Source organism: Macrobrachium nipponense, chromosome 44, assembly GCF_015104395.2.
Source record: "Macrobrachium nipponense isolate FS-2020 chromosome 44, ASM1510439v2, whole genome shotgun sequence".
Classification (NCBI taxonomy): Eukaryota; Metazoa; Arthropoda; class Malacostraca; order Decapoda; family Palaemonidae; genus Macrobrachium; species Macrobrachium nipponense.
Window position 1 is genome coordinate 31,646,361 of NC_087221.1, and position 19,878 is coordinate 31,666,238.

Here is a 19,878-nt window from a genome sequence, read left to right on the forward strand (position 1 = left end):
GATAATAATAACAAAAAGGTAAAGGGTAATAATATAATAATAATAATAATAATAATAATAATAATAATAATAATAATAGTAGTAGTAGTAAAAAAAAGGTAAAGGGAGGAATGTTCCGAAACAGGCGACCCTTTCCAGGATCACCTTGACACCTCGGTAACGTCCCGCTGAAGCGACATGCATAATATCACTCTGTCTGCTGTCTAGACGGCCAGCAGTAATTTCCGGCGGAATGCAGTTGCAGACCATGACGCTGTGAAAGGGTCATTATCGTTCCTGCTCAGTTGTGCCTCCGTCACGGTTACGTGGCTTCGTCTTCAATAAGAAGCTTCTTTTTCGCCGGTGTTGTATCCTCTTGGGCCATTGGGCAGTCACCGTCCGTGACACGACTTGCAGAAAGAAAGATCTAGGATGTGATGTCCGCTGCGACGGGCGCGGCCTTTAGGGCTTCAGTCCTTTATTCATCTTTTTTTGCTAACATTTTCTGTGATTTTTGGAGGGGTAGGTTAGTTTTTTTTTTCTTTTTCTCTCTTGGTCACTTTGAAGAAGGGGAAGCCAGCTTCGGTTCTTATATTTATTTTTTTTCCAGTTTCACGTAATTTTTTTTACATAACTCGTTTTTTTTAAGTTTCTATTGTTGACTTTGAAGAAATGGATGCCAGTCTTTTTTAATGAGTTTATTTTATACTTAAAGTAGTAAAAGAATATTATTTTATGATAAGAGTACTTTTCAATGCCTGCGACAGTCCTCCGAGATAAACGGAATGAATGTAATTAATTGGAAGTTTTGCGTAATTATCTAAACAGAGCAAGCTCTTCGATAGAACCTCTCATACTAGATCAGCAAACAGATTTGCTCAACAGAGAGAGAGAGAGAGAGAGAGAGAGAGAGAGAGAGAGAGAGAGAGAGAGAGAGTTTTCCGTCGGGACTCTGCTTCTGACAGCTAATTATACTTCTCGAATCAGATTCCGCGAGACAGAATTCTCCATTTCTAGTGTAACTAGAATCCTGAAGCGAGGCAATTTACTCCGATACAGGAAACTCTGGTTTCTGACAAGACAAGGCTCTCGTCTTTCGCAGAGAACATAATTCTGTCGTTTTCGGTGTGCCTGGATTAGTTAGGCCTTGCAGTAAACGCTAGGCTGCCCGAAGTAATCTAATATGTACGAATGTCGTCTTCCAAGTGTGTGTGTTTGTGTGTGTGTGGTTTTTTTTCAGTTCAAGGTCGGCACATCTCTGTTGTTGAATTTCTTGCGGTCTTATGTCCAGGAAAACAATATTATGATACTAAATTATTGCCAGAATTATGCTTGATATATGTTGTAAGTGCTTTGCAGATTGCTTGTCTATAAGTGCTGAATACAAGCTGTATGCTTGTTTTATTTTTACTTTTATTTTATTTTATATATTTATTTTATTATTTTTTTTTTTGCTTTTGTTGTTATAGGTTTAATTTCCTTATAAGTCCTTTGCTGAATCCTAATCTTTCTGGCTTAGGCTAAACAATTCATGTCATAGTGTGGACAGCGGATTTAACTTTATACAAAGTTTGATTGCTAAAATAGTTGTAACATTTTATAAAGGTAAATTTCCACATGTAATTTTGCCTCCATAGAAAACCTTGAGAAATTGTGTGACAGCCAAGCTTACGAATGGAGTGAGTACGTTCCCCTTGAACTAATAAAATTCCAAAGTTCTTTTCAACTGTGAATCTCGGTCGACGAAGGGAATACAGTAGATCATGTAGAAACCTTTTCTGAATTTCGTTTTCCAATTCTCTCGTTGTTTTGATCAGTCTCGTGTCATCCCGAAGAGGACTAACTATACCACCAGAGCCTTAGGACCCTGTGAGAACCCGAGGGTTAATTTCGTTTGCTGGTCAGTGGTATTGTTTGAAGTCATTGTTTGTGTGCATCCAACTCCATGCTTGAGTCTTGTTGTTTGTCGGTTAGGAACGTCTCGTGTAAGAAGGATTTTGTGCTGATCACAACAGCTCAGATTTCTGCCTTCCTCCTCCTCCTCCTCCTCCTTCTCCTCCTCCTTTATTTTGTTCATTTATATATCTTCCACTGTCCCCACCTAATTGCTTCAGATGTTGGAAGACTGTAATTGAAAGGAGACTATAACTCTCCCTGTTGAAATTGATCATAAAATGTTTTGGAAATTCTATTTTAGATAGTATTATGCTAATCAGTATTGCATGAAGCATTTAATGAGCAAATGCACCCATTTTTTTCCCGGTGGTACCTTTGTCGCTATTAGATTTTAAAGACGGAGCGGATGTACCTGAAGGTGTCATCTTTATTTCTGGTTGTGTACATTTAATTTCATGTTTTATTTTAGCTTGATATTGCTGACTAAGTTAGGGATTTCCTTATTATTATTATTATTATTATTATTATTATTATTATTATTATTATTATTTTATTATTATTATTATTATTATTATTATAACATTAGACAAGGTACCTCTTCTCCGCTAATGACGAAAAACGCATTTATTTTATATGTGATTTAAACAAGCTTACGCAGATTTTGTTTCATTTGATAATTAGGTAGATAAATTACCACTTTTAATGTATATATATATATATATATATATATATATATATATATATATATATATATATATATATATATATATATATATATGATTCTGTGATATGCAAATATCACTTGCCATTGCAGGCAGACGCGGATTTTGAATTGCACATTGCGCATGGATCATCGTTGCAAGTAGGAGTATGCATTAAATTCGTTATAGTATATAAAGACACAACTAAAAAAGCGTGTAGAACGGAATAAAGAACGCAGGCAACTTCAACAATCTCTCTCTCTCTCTCTCTCTCTCTCTCTCTCTCTCTCTCTCTCTCTCTCTCTCTCTCTTTTGAAGACATGAGCCCCAGGCCAAAGCTAATAGCCTCTCCTCTGCCCCTCTTATCCTTCGTTGCTGTATTCTTCTTATTCGCTCGTGCTTCCCACTCGGCTGCCCTCTCTCTCTCTCTCTCTCTCTCTCTCTCTCTCTCTCTCTCTCTCTCTCCCCTCTTTTGAGTTTTTGTACTGGTGGTTTTCCCCTCTGGTCGTACCCAAATAGGCTTCCGTCAATACGGGATATATTGGCTTTTGCTGACTGCGTCTGTTTGACTCATGTACATTCGATGTTTGTTTGCTTCTATAATATGTATGAAATGAGAGAGAGAGAGAGAGAGAGAGAGAGAGAGAGAGAGAGAGAGAGAGATTCTCAAATTCTACTTTATTCAGTTTCTGCCTTCGTACATGTTTCTCTGAGAGAGAGAGAGAGGAGTTCGAAAAGTTTCGCTGTCGGATTTTTGTTGATTGGGAATAGTGACGCAAATACTTAAGATTTTTCTTCCTAATTTTTATAATGACTAAAAACGACTCTAAATTTAAGTCACACTACCCTCATCGCCCTGCCGCCCACACCCGCCCCCCTCCCCTCACACGTATTTTCTATTTTGACAGTCATGACAGGGCCAGGGCATTAGCGCGCGATCGATACACTGTCATTACGATGAAAGAAACATCTGCCTCGGCCGGGGAGCGTTTGCACGTCGTGTTTACATGACGAAGGTCGACGTGGCCAGTGACTCATCGGATCTGGGCATTCATCAGTTCCAGATACTCATCAGACTGGAAACTGCTACTACGTCGACTGGAAACTTCAGCCAGACCGGTATTTTGAGTGGCGTGACTTTCGACAGACGGGTAACTTCAGAAGTGTTGCAGCTTCGCTATGCACCGGGAACTTCATCACAGACTGGAAACTTCTTTAACAAGATTCCGAAAACTTCAGACTTATATCTCCATCACATACTGGTGACATCAGCTTTATACCCTCAACACGCGTGCTTCCTCTTCTTCTTTTCTGTAAACTTTAACTCCATTACAGATCTGTTTCCAGAGACTGGTAACTTCAGCTGTTTAACTTCAACACTCGTAGAATACCTTTATGTAAACTTAAACATTAATACAGATCTATTATTTCAATTATCAAGGACTAGAGGTCTCAGTATACACTAGAGACTTAGAAAAACAATGAATTAAATCGGTAGTTCACAAAGGAGCATAGTAATACTTTATTTATTTATTTATTTATTTTTGTTAGAGCCCAGTAGCCTGGTTGTGGGATTTTTCAAGAATTGCCATATTTTGAACATTTTTTTTATGTTTAATTGCCCAGAAATTGTTGTATAAATTCAGTACAATATCTCTCTCTCTCTCTCTCTCTCTCTCTCTCTCTCTCTCTCTCTCTCTCCTCTCTCTCTCTCTCTCTCTCTCTCTCTCTCTAGGGAATATCGGCACGTAATGAGTAATACCGAATCCTGCTCATGCTACCGAGCCGGGCTAATTCCTCTTTTTCTCCGGTTGCATGCAATCCAATTTGGGTAATCAATATTCAAATTGTCCCTAAGGGTAATTAATGGATAATGACTATGGCGTGTTTGGACGGCCAGGTGGAAAATGATGATGGAGAGGGAGAGCGTAATGGTTGACGAGAAATGGAGGTTGGGAATTACAATGGAGGTGTAATGGGAAGGGCTTAGAATTATGGGGGCTTGTGGTCGTGTACATTTTACGGCGCTTAATTCGAAAGATTTGAGCCAGGCGTTGTCACTATGGGTAGTCCGTGTTATTTTTTTTTTTTTTTAATGATTATCTGCTGACGTTGACATTTTATCATAAATTGTATAGGATTGAAAACAATGTTGTTGCGGGTGTAGCTTGATGTATGTGTATGAATTATAGAATATTTTAAATGTATATATATTTTTTTTGCCAGGCTTATTAATGAGATCTGACGTCACTCTGTTTCTGACGAATATGTAAAATTAGGAATTTTGAATGCCCCAAGCCTATTTCGTTAATTAAACTAATAAAGAGAAAGAAGTAGCCGTCTTTAGGGGTAGGTCTTGGCTGTTCATCTCCATGGTAGCTCGCTAGATTTTGCATGTTGAGAAAGCTGAACCAGAATAAGCAAAGAAGGTCGAAATTCTTGAAGAATTTGGCAGCCTTTATTTGAAATTTTATCAGTCAAAAGCCTTGACATAGGTGTCTGTTAGGAAATTGATCGATAGAATTTTATACCGCAAACTGGCGTTGCAGCTGCAAAGATTGCTGAGCCCAAGAAGACACATATTCAGAATGCAGAATATCTAGCAAGTCTTAACCTGCTGAGACGGCAGTCACGTAAAAAGAAAAAAAAATCCAAGCATTATAATAATCCTCCCTTAGTCAACTTCGAAAGGCGGAGAAAGGAAGACGCCCACGTTTATTTGATTTCGTATGATTGCACGTATCACCGGAAGTAGCTCCGGGTTTGAGGAGTTAAACGAAACGACTTCTCTTCCAGTGAGTTCAGTGACTTGAAAGTATAGGAAGCTAGGTTTCATTACTTGAGAACGGCTGCCCCTTTTTGACTCTCTCAACACAAAGCTCGGATGAGTTCGGTTCAATGCTAACTGTGTCGATGGTTCGTTCAGTTTCTTCGTGTTTTCTGGCAGTTGTAGTCGTTGCTGTCTGCATTTATTTTATTATAATTTTAATTTTTAATCGTCCTTGCAGTGTGAAGATGAAGCCTTAACGTCGGCAAAATGGAGTGAAACAATAATTATAGTAATATAACTTTTGATTATATATTTATTTATGAATTTTTTAATCTGACTAAACTACAAATAAATTGGAGATCCGTAAGCTAAGAGGGTGCCTGAATTTATGGGTATTTAACCCATTTTACAGCACTGAATCTCTCTCTCTCTCTCTCTCTCTCTCTCTCTCTCTCTCTCTCTCTCTCTCTCTCTCGGGGAAGGGGCGGGTGGTGAGGGGCTCAGAGTAAGTTGATGAATGTCAATTGTGATTGCGGTGTCCGGCGTTAGTGTCATGAGTGTTGCAGTTGCCATTTAGTGATTTTCCGTTGTAAGAATAAAATCGACCGGGGATTTCGGTTATAAAAGTCGATTTTAGCGTCGAAATGGTCTGCAGCTCTTTGTCGGAAGAGATAAAAGGGGACAGGAACGGCTGATCACTTCGATATTAACGAGAAAGCCAGATGTCGTGCTCACGCCCTTATCATTATATATATATATATATATATATATATATATATATATATCATATAGATATAGCTATACTATATAGCTATATATGTATATATATATATTATATACTACACACACACACGAGTATAATAATGCACACGGTTATCTAACACTATGTCGATATGAATTTAAGCTGCTATAGGCCTTACGTTCGTTGGAGCAGTCAATAATAATTATGTAATATGTGGAAAGATAGGTTGTGTAATATTCATTTATATATACTTCGTATTTTGTTTGTTAAATCTTTTTTTAATCCAGTATTTTTAATATAAATCAAGGGTTTTTTTAATCGGCGAATTTAAATTTACTGCATGATTTAGTTTTCAAACTTGCCTTTGCAAAGACCCGATCATCAACGCCAAAGTTTTAAACTTTTTTTTTTTTTTGTTTTTTTAAATCATTAAAGATCCTCGAATACATCAGAATATATATATCATATATATATATATATATATATATATATATATATATATATTATATATATATATATATATATATATATTTGGCCAAATCAAACTTTAATACGTTACGCAAAAGCAAGCAGTTGAAGTCCGCGACCTCCAGAGATTGTTTATTCCCCGAAGAAGGAGCAATTTATTGTGCAAAAAACTGACAAAAGTCCAGCACAAGAGGCCACTCGAACGCGTATGCGTATGGGGGAAAGCCCGGTAGGCATTGGCCGTGGTATTATTACACGTGCCCATTCCACCTTATTGATTACCCCCCGAAAAAAAATCCCAGATGCGTTTTACAAGAACCACTCAAGTAACAGGTTCACTTGCGCGAGTTGAGAGCTTGACCCGGCTACCAGAAATTTATAATACTCCGGTAAGTTATAATATACCAAGCAGACCGTCCAATTTAAGAAGCTGCTCCCAGTGATGACGAGAGCAAGTATTTTTACTCTCGTAGTGCTCCAGTTTAGTGTGGTGTGTGTGCCGAAGTACTAAGTGGGGCCTGGTTGCGCATCGCTCGTCTCATGTATCTCGGCAACAGATAGATCTGCTCGTACTCTTTTGTTGGGCTTTTTTTTTCCTTCTATCTGCAGTGAAATAGAGTAAGGGATCAATAAAAGATGGTAAATAATAGCCTAAATATACTATGGAAGTTTCGCATCAGCACAATCTGAAGGAGAGAGAGAGAGAGAGAGAGAGAGAGAGAGAGAGAGAGAGAGAGAGAGAGAGAGAGATCAGTCCCACTTCTCTGGGGATAGAGGATTACCTCATCGAACGCACACTTTCTCTCTCTCTCTCTCTCTCTCTCTCTCTCTCTCTCTCTCTCTCTGAACTTGATATCATTTTTATAGGTGGAAGCAGTGGCGTTAGATCTGACTACGGGATCGATTGCAAGGTGCAAGATCGAGTTGCCGGAATTTCCATCCGTATCGGGGTTGCTGGAATGACACGTACCGTTGCTTGCATATCTTGGGTCTTCCGGCAGGATATCCAAGAACTTACGGACTCTAAATTGTATAACTTATGTTTAGATACGATTACTATTTGATATACGATTGCCGAGATGCAGCCCGGATAGACACTTCCATAGATTACAGGCCGTCAAAGCGAATGGTGATTCACGGGCAGTTTCTTCTGGGTTATGATATAGGTTAGTTTGACACACACCACTTCTGAAATTGTTGTGGAAATGAAGGGGAAAAGGTTAGTATGTTTAACTGGAGTGATGATACGTTTGGAACCAAGCCCTGTTTTATTTTGTAGATGTAAAGAAACTTATGACGTTCATGCTTATGCTGGATGATGCTTGCTTTCACTGTGTTATAGTAAATCGTGTATGTCATTCTTTTAGGAAATTACTTTGTAATTCTTTTAGTAAATCATGTCATTCTATTACTATATCATGACATTCTATTCCTAAATCATGACATTCTATTAGGAAATCATGTATTCTATTAGGAAATCATGTCATTCTGTTATTAAATCATGACATTCTATTAGGAAACCATATAAGTCGTAGGTGGTGATGACTGCTGGGTTCAAGGTCTAGAATTTGGCCAGGTCTTTCACGTGGTGCTTTATCGAAATGGTATTTCCATCTTGAATGACGTAGTAATTTAAATTTGTGACTCCTTACCAACAAGTGTTGGTATTCAAAATCCTCCCCCCCCCCCCCCCCCCAACCCCCCCCCCCCCCCCAAATAAAAAAAATGGTTACCTTATTTCTCCACACTCAGGAGTAGATACATTATCTGAATCATTTTAAAACCAAGCAGTTTTCTCGCGAGTCTGATATATCTGATACACGATAATTCTTGAGCAAATAATTTATTATCATGATTCCTAATCATGATCAGCAAAGTGAAGAGGATCTGTTCCCCTGTGGCACGCCATTTTGGGACGTTTGAAATTGATATGGCCTGGTTTAGATGTTGCTTGCGTAGCAGATACTTTGAAGTGTAAAGTGATTGCCTTGTAGTGGGTCACCTAGTCCTCTTCCTAATGGATTTGGAAAGTTAAATTCGCCCAGAGAGAGAGAGAGAGAGAGAGAGAGAGAGAGAGAGAGAGAGAGAGAGAGAGAGAGAGAGAGGAGGGGGGGGGGGTGTAAAACCATAAATACATTGTTTTACGTCCATCACCAACATAATTTCCGACATGAAACACTCGTTCGGCCCTTCGTTCGTTTCCCTAGAGCCATCCGCATACCACTTCTCACGAGGAGCGTACAATTACAGTCATAAACTCTATGAGGAACTTTCTCTCTCTCCTCTCTCTCTCTCTCTCTCTCTCTCTCTCTCTCTGCTCGGACGCATCTCAAGAGCTCTCTGCGCGTAACGACGACTCTGTCTCGTCTCGTCTCCTCCTCCTGTTCGATTTCCTCTATCTTCTTTACTTCCTCCTCCTCCTCCTCGACTTCCTATCTCTTCTTTACTTCCTCCTCCACCTGCTTTTCGACTTCCTCTGTCTTGTCTTCTTTACTCCCTCCTCCTCCTCCTCGACTTCCTTTTTCTACCTCCTCATCGTCGCCCTCCTCCTCTTGCTTTCTTCTTTTTCTTGTTTGTTCTTTCTATTTTGCATGGTCCTCTTTAATCAGTTCCCCTCATTCCATCCAGTGTCTCGCTGTCTCTTTCTTAGTAGAAAACGGTTAATAAGTTTGATGTTTTATTATCCGCAACTTCTTTTATTCCTGTGCTCTTTTTACTGTAAAACCGTTAATATTTAAGTTTGATGTTTTTACACTTTCATTCTTTATTACTGTGAAACCGTTAATTAATAAGTTAGGTGTTAATTTAAATGAGTGCTGTCAATCTTATTTTAGTGCTCGAGAATTATTTATTTGTATTTTTGTCTTATAGAACTAAGAAAGATGTTGAACTAATTTGACCTACTTATAAGCAGTTTATTGAAGCAAATGAAATAAACAACAAATATTGAACGTAAGTGATAACAGGACGATCCATTGAGATTGATGTGACGGTTTTTAAAGTGAGAATAAGGGAAGGAATATTAATTACAAAAGAAAAAAACCTAAGACCGGGAGTGGCGGTTGACCAAGATAACAATACGATAGGAACGGGTCCTTTGAATGACTCACCTGTCGGTTCTTGCAGGTGGGACAAGACAATGAGAATGAACCCCCTCCCCTCCCCCCCTTTTCCTCCCCAGGTGGGGAAGAAAGGAAGTGGGGGAAGGGGGCCAATATAAACACGTCGACTTCATTAGCAAAGTGCTTGGAAATGCCAAGTCTTTATTCGCGACAGTTTTTTTCTTTTTTTTTTTTTTTTTTTTTTTTTTTGCAAGTAGTTGTTTATGGCTCTTGTTGTTTTCTTATTATTAGACATTTTGTCACTTTCACACACGACGATCCATTTTGGAAACGTTGCTTATTCTCTCTCTCTCTCTCTCGTCTCTCTCTCTTCTCTCTCTCTCTGCTCTCTCTCTCTCTCTCTTAATTTTGTGAATCCAATAATGTATTTCAATATGTTTTGTAGATGTCTTTACTATATCATATATCGAAAGGAAATTTTGTGTGTGTGTGTATTATGCATATATAATAAAAAAATTTACGGATATAATATACATACATTTCTGTATATGTATACATATTTTGTGTATGTATATGCATGTTTATATATATATATATATATATATATATATATATATATTATATATATGAGTGTGTATATATTGGACAGAGAGAGAGAAACCTTTGTATATACATATATTACTCTTATCACTCCTTCCACTTCCTGCAGAGATTTCCTGTTCCTCTTCTAGCTGGAACAAATCTAATGAAAACATCTTGAAAATAATTGAAGAAGTTCCAAATAAAATCCAAGTGGTCAAGAGACTCATAAAGAAAATATACATAAACCAACATATTCCGACAAAGAAATGAATAAGGTGAATCTTGTGAATATACTAATTGATGGCATTAGGAAAAAGAATGACAAAAAGCATGCAAACTGTGTAAGGTTTGGTAATAGCGCATAGTCAATCCACAAAACCTAATCAGAAAATGTGCTGCATGCAACATTCCGACCATCCTACAGTTGTGCTGAGGTAATACCAAGATTTGAGAAAAGATACAAGATTTTTTGTTCAACATGTCTATCATGGGATAGACAATGTTATTAAATCAAGATTGAATGTACAAATAGTTGAGGATGAAGAAGAAGAAGAAAGGAAGAAGAAGAAGAAAAAGAAGAAGAGGAAAACGGAAGAGAAGTAAACAAAAATGAAATGACAGAAAAAAATAAGGAAAACAAAGAACAAGATAAAAGTATGGATGCAGAGATACTCATTGATACTACATATGAGGCAATAAAGCAGCATACCTACGAAGAAATAAAATTACGATATGACAACAGAAAAGCAAATCCCGAAGAGGCTCTACCCAGATCTATACCTGACGGGAAAGAGGAAAATAGACAAGAAAGACAAAATCTGCAACCTTTTGAAAAGAGGGAATTGCAGATTTGGGAGCAAAGATGTTAACTACAAACATCCTAAGATATGTCAAAACTATGAATATATGGTAAATGTGCATACTTAGATGGATATGGGGATGATTGCAGAGATCTGCATCCAAAAATATGTAAAAACCTAAAAGAAGGAAAGGATGTAAGTTCGACAAAAAATGCAAATATATGCACCCTGTAGCCATGAATCATAAATCAAATAAATAACCAACCAAGTAATAAAATCCAAAATAAGAAAGAAACAAATAAAGAGAGAAATCAAGAATATCAGGTAAAAGAGAAAAGCACCAACCGAATGATATGCAGAGGTGTCAGCAAAGAATTTCAAAGCATCAGCTCCGAAATTCTACTCAAGAGATAATAACTGTATTTATTATGCAAGAGGATATTGCAGAAACGGAGAAATTGCAGATTCAGACACAAAATGAATAATTATGATGAAGGAAGATCAAATATTATGGAAAAGTTGGATTTTTTAATGTCAGAATTTCTGGAAATGAAAAAAAGAACAACATACCAGAACAGGAAAGAGACATGGAAAATCCTTATTACTATCAGTATTAAATGAAGGAGAAAACACGCAAACCATCATAGTGATGAATGCGCAGGGTTTAGTTACGAGTAACTCAAAAAGAAAATAGAGTACTTAGAAGAACTAACCCAAAATGAAAAGAAAATAGATATAAGAATATAAGTGAAACCTGGTATTCCCAAGAGACTGGAATGATGATCAAATAAAAGGGTTCCAAACTTATAGATCAGATAGAAAAAATAGGAATCAAGGGGGAACCGCAATATATGGGAAAGACAAAAAAACAAGGAAAAATATATGAGAAATATAGTAACTCAGAATGTGAACTAATAGCGGTAGAATTTGAATCTGAAAAATTGATGAACATAGTAATATATAGACCTCCTAATACTAAAGAGTTTGACTTAATAGTTGAAAAATTGGATGATATATGTAGAAATCACAAGGACTGGACTATTCTCCTATCTGGTGACTTCAACTTTCCTTTCGTAGAATGGAAAGAACGAATAGGAGATTGTGGTTGTACTTATACATATAAAAAAGAGAGTAATAGTAGTGCAGAAGATAAGAGGCAATTTGAAAAGCTATTAGAATATGCTACTAGAATACAACATTCAACAAATAAATCACCTGCCAACAAGAAAGGAAAATACTTTAGACCTAGTATTTGTGAACGAGATGAATTATGTTAAAGAAATAATAGTTTATAATGCGAGTATTTCAGACCACTAATGTCATAGAATTAACAGTTCATTCCAAAGCAAGTGAAAATAGAGATAAGCAAGAAATGAAAAAGTGGGAAGGATATGGAAAATACAACTTCTACAGTAAAAATATAAAATGGTCAGAATTAATGAAGAATTAAACAAAGATTGGGATAACATTTTCGTAAGTGATGACATAAGGGTAATACGGAGATATTATATAAAATATTGGAGATAATAGTGGAAAAATATATATACCGAAGAAGAAAAGTAAACATCATTCATGCATACCAAGAGACAGAAGAATCTTGTTCCAGAAAATCAGAAAGTGGAAAAAAGGTCTTGCAAAAGAAAAAAATGCATGGAAAGTTATAGAACTAAAAAGTAAGATAGAAAAATGCAGAAAAAAAGATTATACAATCAAAAGAAAATGAAAAACGGGACTTGAAGAAAAAACCCTATTAAATATCAAGCAAACCCCAAACTATTATACTCATCATGCGAAGAAGATGAATAAAAGAAGAATAGAAATAGGCCCTCTGAGAATTGAAGGGAGATTTATTTAACGAATAAAAAAAAAGAAAAAAAGGAAATTTGCAACATACTGGCAGAACGATATAAGAGAGAATTCACCCCTAGAATAGATAATGAAGATAATGATATAGAAGTAAGGGATGAAAATAGTGAATATTTAGCTGACATAGATATTAATGAAGCTGATATTGTGCAGGCTATTAATGAAATTAAAATGGAGCTGCTGCAGGGCCTGATGGAATTCCTGCTATTTTGTTAAAGAAAGTAGTTCATTCTATCGCAAAGCCACTTGCAATATTATTAAGACAAAGTGTAGATACAGGCAAGATATATGATGAGCACAATTAGCGTATATTACCCCTACTTTCAAAAGTGGATCAAGACTAGAGGCAAGTAATTATAGGCCTGTGAGTCTAACATCACATATAATGAAAGTGTATGAAAGGGTAATGAAGAAAAATATTATGAAACATTTAATAAAAAATAATTTGTTTAATAAAGGACAACATGGTTTCGTACCCGGAAAAAGTACACAAACCCAACTGTTAGTCCACCGTGAAAACATATTCAAAAAAAATATGAAAAGCGGAAATGAAACAGATGTGGTTTATTTAGACGTTTGCAAAAGCTTTTGATAAAGTAGACCATAATATATTAGCGAAGAAAATTAGAAAACACAATATCGTGGATAAAGTAGGAAGATGGTTAAAAGAATTTTTACACAACAGAAAACAGATAGTTATTGCAAACGACGAGAAATCGGATGAAGCCGACCAAGGTAATATCCGGTGTGCCGCAAGGTACGGTGTTAGCTGCAATACTGTTTGTTATTATGATTGAAGACATAGACAATAATGTTAAGGATTCGGTAGTGAGTAGTTTCGCAGATGACACAAGAATAAGTAGAGAAATTACTTGTGATGAAGATAGGCAACGCTCTACAAAGAGACCTTAACAAAGTATATGATTGGGGCAGAGGTAAAATAGGATGGTATTTAACTCTGATAAATTTGAATCAATAAATTATGGAGACAGAGAAAGCTATATGCATATAAGGGACCTAATAATGAGACCAGCACAAATAAGGAAGCAGTTAAAGACCTTGGTGTGATGATGAATAGGAACATGTTATGCAATGATCAAATAGCAACTCTGTTGGCAAAATGTAAAGCAAAAATGGGAAGTTGTTACGGCACTTCAAAACAAGAAAAGCTGAACACTGTTAGGCTTTTATAAAACAGGGATGTTTCGTATCCCCTTGAATTATTGCAATATGATATGGTCCCACCAATATCAAAAGGATATTTGGCACAAATGAAGGTTAACAAAGGCCTTTACAAGCTATAATAGAAGAAGTTAAGGACCTAGACTACTGGGAAAGACTACATTCTTAAAATTATATAGTCTGGAAAGGAGAAGAGAACGCTACATGATAATTCATGGCATGGAAACAGATAGAACGGAATAGCAGAAAATATCATGGAACTAAAAATATCAGAAAGAGCAAGCAGAGGTAGATTAATAGTGCCCAAAAACAAAAATATACCAGGAGGAAAATAAGGGAAAGCACCACAGGACAATTAATGCCACTACGCACCAGCAATCGATCAAATGCAGCGTCTATTCATTGCGTTGCCAGCTCATCTGAGGAATATATCAGGAGTGAGCGTAGATATGTGTTTAAGATAAGCTCGACAAATATCTAAACTGCATCCCAGACCATCCAAGATTGAAGATGCAAAATATACCGGAAGATGTACTAGCAACTCTCTGGTAGACATTAGAGGTGCCTCACACTGAGGGACCTGGGGCAACCCGAACAAGATGTAAGGTCTGTAAGGTCTTAGCTCTTCTTGGTGTAGGACGAACACAGAGAGAGAAATTCAATTGTTCAGCAGACACTGCGATGTCGGGATTTTTAAATAATAATAGCCAAAGAAAGCTGTAGCCATAAAATTTTCTCCTTCCCCCTTCGCCCCCCTCCACCCCCCCCACCCCCCCCCCTTCCCTTTCCCTTCTCCAATTGGCGGTAAAAAGAAGTAAACAAAACCAAAAAAGCTCCTAACCTTCCCTCGAGAAAGTGCATGGGTATGCATTGGTTCCAGGTCGTTTGGAGACTGTAGATTCTCTCTCTTATTAGAGAATCCCTCCTAATGCTGGGGTCACACATTCACGTATCACGACGGCGTATGCCCACGTATGTGGATCTTGGGCATCATCGCGGTGAAATGACCTTGAACAGCTGGTAAACAGGACACGGGCTACCGACGTAAAGCCAGCGACGTAAATTGCGCCGAATATGTACGCGCAAAGAAAGCAAGGTCGGACGTCTACCTGGAACTTACGCCGATATACTTCACGTCAAGACCACGCCCACCGTTGTGGGGCTGTGCTGTTGCCAGGGGTATGAGCACATTACTACAGTTTTTAATTTTATTTTTATTTTTATTCTGTTTGAATCCGCGAAAGACATCTACAACACAGCTGAATATTACAGTTGAAAATTATATGCACACAAAATCGAGATTTATTATCATTGAGAGAGAGAGAGAGAGAGATTTACCAAGATATATACTTTCTAATTGTACAACAAAAACATTTCAGTAGACGCAATTAGAATAATGGTTGTAAATGAGCACATCACTGATTTATATATTAACCCCATTTCTGAATGATATTTATAGCAATAACCAAGTAACCAGTCGACAAGGAATACAATACGTAGTTTTAGGAATTATGATTTATGAACGCTTTGGGAGCTCTTATATAAGATTAGCACTAGAATTGTCTTGCTTGTTCGATTTTTACCATTCAGACATACACTTAGACTTTATTAAACTTATTAAAACTGTTGACTATGGGCGATTTATATTTTAAGCGATTATAGAATAACATCTAATAACTTATCAAACATTCTTAAAAATAAATAGGCCAATTCTACCTATTCAAGATAATATTTTTTAGATGTATATAGGAATTCCTCTTAGATATTTACATTATGTTTGTTACACCATTATTGTAAGACTGCTATTCAGAAGAAATAAATATCTTCGACACTTCCATAATCTGAGAATACCGTGTTACCGGGAAAGTGTGTGGTGTGTGTGTGTGTGTGTGTGTGTGTGTGTGTGTGTGTGTGTGTGTGTGTGTGTGTGTGTGTGAAGTTATTCTAGCAAATTATACTATAACGTTTGCTGTCTACAAGTGAAGTCTTTTGTTATTTTTGGCCTAAGCAGTAAAGGTTTTTATTTTCAAAAAGGACTACTAGACATCCTAACAATTGTCTTCGTCAGAAATTTCCCCAGTATTTTTATATTCGTTATCCATTTTCACCCCATCGCCCTTTTATTGAAACCTTGTCTCCATATTCTGAATCGTGATCAGCCACCTGAGACACAAAGAAAACAGCCCCTGGGCTATGAAGCCATTAGTCCCTGCTCCCACACAAATGGTTCGCACTGCATGGGTCCATATAAGTACTCGTCCAACCCGGGATTATTCATGCCTAAAGGAAACCTTACCAATAACACCAGGCCCCAACTCCTCTACTGTCCTGCGTTGCTAATCATAAATTAATTTCTTACTGGAGCAGGTGTGACAGACGACGTATATGGCGGTAGATGCCGGAATCCTGTTGACGAAAATGACCCGTTTGTTGATTTCTGGTTGAGATTTGTGTACCGGAACGCTGGAATACTACCTTGGGAATAGAGCCTGGGATTACCCTGTATCCCTCTGACAGATTCCAATTCATTGTTTGATTGATGATAGCGGTCAAAAGTCAGGAGAAAGTGGAAATCGTATTAGGAGCCAGTGCTAAAGGATTATTCCAAAATCCGCCATTGTCAATGAAAGAAATAACTGAGACCGTCAGGTCTTGGATAATCCTGTGGCCATATTTTCAAGTTGATTTTCCAACAGATGACCCGAGGGCGCCGACCTGACACCTTTTATACCACGCTACAGCGTTGCCATGTCGTACAGGTGTTGTAAATGTGTGAATCGTTTCGCCGTAGGCTGCAGCGCAATTAGGAGGCCCACGTGCTTCGCGGCGGAAAGAAAACAACGACGGCGAACAATGCAGGTGACCCTAGCGCGTACCCCGCAGCAGTCACCGTGGGTCCCACGTGCATGCCTGGAGCTACGTCAGGAGACATTTGGCGTGACCACCCACGACTTGTTTTGACATTTCAAAACTGGAGTGGGCTCGGCGCCCTAGTGGGCGAGCTTAGCACCCGGACGACACGTCGCCGTACGTTTACGATTGTACGTGTGTTTACGTTACATTTACGGTTTACTGACGTGAGCTGTTGCACTACCAATTTCCGCTCATGCGTGGCCGTGCGTGCGTTGATACTGAATGTGTGACCTTAGCATAAGGTTGTGGGATTGTATTGTGTAGGGAGGGCCGGGGGGGGGGGGGGGGGGGGGGGGGGGGGGGGGGGGGGGTTAGATTGATGATGAGAGTGTTGAGGACCTTTCGCGTGTTTTTAGGGGAAGCTTAAGGTGCCTTGGAGAAGATAGTGTTTTTATTTCTTCCAGGTGTGGGCTGGAATATAATGGGCGTCTTAAAACAATGAGTCATTCTTGAAGAATGCATGGCGTGGAGAATGTCAATATGTATTGTTATGGGCAAATGGCGTCGTTTTTATGGGATGTTATGGTGGGTCAGAATGACTGCGAAATAGTGATGTATTTTGACGTAGACTGCAAGTGTTAGCTTTACTAGTGGTAGTGTTTGTTGCAGTGATTCATATAAAGTTAACAGTTACGACGAGAAAATTGTGTATTTTTCTGTTATGTGCCATAGTGTGAAACAAGGTATTTTGTTAAAGGTATTTTCAGCTTCTGTGTTAGGAAAAGTATGGACATTTTAAACGTGGTCTATAATGGACGGATGTACGGCCATATACTACACTTTAGCCTCTTACCACCTGGAAGTACTCTGGCCAGCCTTGACATTTTTTTGTTTTTTGCCCTATCAGCCTTCACTTTTTATTGTATATTTTTGGCCTAGATTGGCGAGGTGACCAGGACGTGACCCAGCTTCCGGGGTGCCGCCCCCCTCCCCCCCCCCCCCCCCCCCCCCCCCCCACCACCCCCCCCCCCCCCCCCCCAACCACCACCACCGCCGCCGCCGCCGCCACCACCACCCCTCGCATAAGGAAAATTAATGTTTCATGTGTCAGAAATCGTTTTCAAGTTCATTTGTTTTGAGAACGCATTGGTTCCTAGCACCCATCGAAAAAAGACTTGATTATCTGTTGTTAATTCGGTATTGTCAAAGAGTAGGCTACTGTTTAGTTTATTATAGGACTTATTAAAAAAAAAAATAATTAAAAAGGTTTCCTTATGCGCATTCGAATTGATTTTGGAAGTTGGTACACATAGCTGCTCGTTTCTTGTACTACATAAGGAAATTATGAGTCATATTAATACTTACCCGTACATGTGTACGGACTAATGTGCGTTCACTCTCGCACACATTTGTGTATCAAATATCTTCCACTTTTCAGTTCGTTTAGTGCTTGCTAATATAAAAATCAGTCTCATGTTCTGTTAATTAGTGTTTAATGAAGAAATTGTCCACTTATGCCTGGAATATTCCATTAGTTTTGCAAAATCAGTATTAAATGAAGATTATTGTTCGGGAGTGTAAATATACTGACTTTGTTCTGGCAATACCATTTCATACAAATCGAGAGAGAGAGAGAGAGAGAGAGGTTATTGTTCAGGAATGTAAATGCATTGATTTTGTTCTGGTAACCATTTCATACAAAGAGAGAGAGAGAGAGAGAGAGAGAGAGAGAGAGAGAGAGAGAGAGAGAGAGAGAGAGAGAGACGTTGGGTCCATTTGGTCTTACACAGTTAACCCCTGATGAATGATTAGCTATGCAAAATAATCACTTTCTCTCGCATTCTCTTCTCTAACCTTGACAGTTTCGGTTTTTTACGACTAGATAAATGATGATGAATGAGTCTCCCTTTGTACCTTTGTGATGATAGCCCTTCGCCAAGAGACTCCTGCTGCTGGCGAGCTTCATGTTCTTCCAGTTCTGACGATTTAAACTCCAACAAAAGGTTGGAGAGAGAGAGAGAGAGAGAGAGAGAGAGAGAGAGAGAGAGAGAGAGAGAGAGAGAGAGAGAGGCTTTATAATCCTACGGAGGTTCGTTTGAAATGTTCTGCTTGGAATGTAGTAGTTCTGGGTGCATTTTATATTATTTTGTTTTTGTTCACGGCTGTGAGTTGTTAATGTGTATTTTTTTCTTTTTTTGCGCACTGGGTATTTCATTTAAACGTTGTTAATGAAATCTTATCATTGTGTTTGTCTGTTTTTTACGCACTGAATATTTTCATTTAAAGACATTAAAGAGATTTCATCAGCCAGGTAGATTCCATATATTTTGAAATTCGCTCCTGATTTTTTTCTTTTTACGAATGGAACATTGCTGTTGTGTTTAACATTTTCAGAATTTTTATTTTTGTATTTAATGACTCGTGGAATTCGTTCTCGCATTTTTTTTACATATATTTATTTTCAGGAATGGAATGTTGTCGTTACAGTATTTTTTCTTATGTTTATTTTGATATTTATTTGGCTTCAAAATTGTTTATAGGGGGATTTTTTATAGGAATAATTCGTTGCTTATGGCCCCTCTCTGTTTCAATCTGATATTGAAGCTTTTATTTTTGTCAGAACCTCGAGATATTTCTTTAATGTGCTGAGATCATTAATGTGAAACTACGTATAAGTTTACTTTGAATGGATATCTGCAGATATGTCATGTTTTTGCTGAAGGCAGACTTTTTCCTCTTCTTCTTTTTCTTCTTTTTCTTCTTCTTCTTCTTCTTCTTCTTCTTCTTCTTCTTCTTCTTCTTCTTCTTCTTCTTCTTCTTCTTTTATTATTATTTTTTCAGCATTGTGAGTTTCTTACTGAGAGGATAAAACAGTTACCACTCGCTCAATCTAATAGTAACACTATCGTAAGGTTAAGGAAATGAGAGAGGAAATGACACCACTTAGTGAAAATGAAAACAACAAAAATAAATAGTG

At 37.8% G+C, this 19,878-nt stretch overlaps 1 protein-coding gene across 7 annotated transcripts in view; it reads left to right on the plus strand.

The window, feature by feature from the left end:
* Positions 1-19,878, plus strand: part of LOC135204142 (EGFR adapter protein-like) — a gene marked incomplete in the record, with an annotated part of 933,128 nt that overhangs the window by 862,191 nt on the left and 51,059 nt on the right.